The following is a 1,415-nucleotide window of genomic DNA, read 5'->3' as shown; positions in this document are numbered from 1 at the left end:
GCTTGCCATTGCTAAACCTGTTTCTTCCACCATTATTGTTGTTGAAACCTTGTTGAGGTTTCTCTTGATTCTTCCATGAGAAATTTGGATGATTTCTCCATGAAGAATTATAGGTGTTTCCATAGGGTTCTCCTAGGTAATTCACCTCTTCCATTGAAGGGTTCTCAGGATCATAAGCTTCTTCCTCAGATGAAGCATCCTTAGTACTGCTTGGTGCATTTTGCATTCCAGACAGACTTTGAGAAATCAAATTGACTTGTTGAGTCAATATTTTATTCTGGGCCAATATGGCATTCAGAGTATCAATCTCAAGAACTCCTTTCTTCTGACTAGTCCCATTGTTCACAGGATTCCTTTCAGAAGTATACATGAATTGGTTATTTGCAACCATTTCAATGAGCTCTTGAGCCTCTGTAGGCGTCTTCTTCAGATGAAGAGATCCTCCAGCAGAGCTATCCAAAGACATCTTGGATAGTTCAGAGAGACCATCATAGAAAATACCTATGATGCTCCATTCAGAAAGCATATCAGATGGACACTTTCTGATCAATTGTTTGTATCTTTCCCAAGCTTCATAAAGGGATTCTCCATCCTTCTGTCTGAAGGTTGGGACTTCCACTCTAAGCTTACTCAATTTTTGAGGTGGAAAGAACTTTGCCAAGAAGGCATTGACTAGCTTTTCCCATGAGTCCAGGCTTTCTTTAGGTTGTGAGTCCAACCATATCCTAGCTCTGTCTCTTACAGCAAAAGGGAATAGCATCAGTCTGTAGACCTCAGGGTCAACCCCATTAGTCTTGACTGTGTCACAGATTTGCAAGAATTCAGCTAAAAACTGATGAGGATCTTCCAATGGAAGTCCATGGAACTTACAATTCTGTTGCATTAGAGAAACTAATTGAGGCTTAAGCTCAAAGTTGTTTGCTCCAATGGCAGGGATAGATATGCTTCTCCCATAGAAATCGGGAGTAGGTGCAGTAAAGTCACCTAGCACCTTCCTTGCATTGTTGGCATTGTTGTTGTTTTCGGCTGCCATGTCTTCTTCTTCTTTGAAGAATTCGGTTAGATCCTCTACAGAGAGTTGTGCCTTAGCTTCTCTTAGCTTTCGCTTCAAGGTTCTTTCAGGTTCAGGGTCAGCTTCAACAGGAATGCCTTTGTCTCTGCTCCTGCTCATATGAAAGAGAAGAAAACAAGAAAATATGGAATCCTCTATGTCACAGCATAGAGATTCCTTGAGGTGTCAGAGGAAGAAAAATGGAAGACAGAGGTAGAAAATTCGAACTTATCAAAGAAAATGGAGTTCGAATTTTTGCATTAAGGGATAGTGTTAGTCCAAAAATAGAAGGATGTGAGAAGAAGGGAAGTAATTTTCGAAAATTAAGTAAAAGATTTAAAACATTTTGAAAAACACTTAATTG

The 1,415-nt window shown here is 39.8% G+C and overlaps 1 non-coding gene across 1 annotated transcript; it reads left to right on the top strand.

Annotated features, from left to right (window-relative positions):
* Positions 1 to 520: 520 nt before the first annotated feature.
* Positions 521 to 628, top strand: LOC130958616 (small nucleolar RNA R71). Its single transcript, XR_009077729.1, has one exon. It is a non-coding gene; the product is annotated as a small nucleolar RNA R71 (small nucleolar RNA).
* Positions 629 to 1,415: the final 787 nt, after the last annotated feature.

This window comes from Arachis stenosperma, chromosome 10, assembly GCF_014773155.1.
Source record: "Arachis stenosperma cultivar V10309 chromosome 10, arast.V10309.gnm1.PFL2, whole genome shotgun sequence".
Taxonomy (NCBI): domain Eukaryota; kingdom Viridiplantae; phylum Streptophyta; class Magnoliopsida; order Fabales; family Fabaceae; genus Arachis; species Arachis stenosperma.
This window is presented reverse-complemented; position numbering and strand designations above follow the sequence as displayed.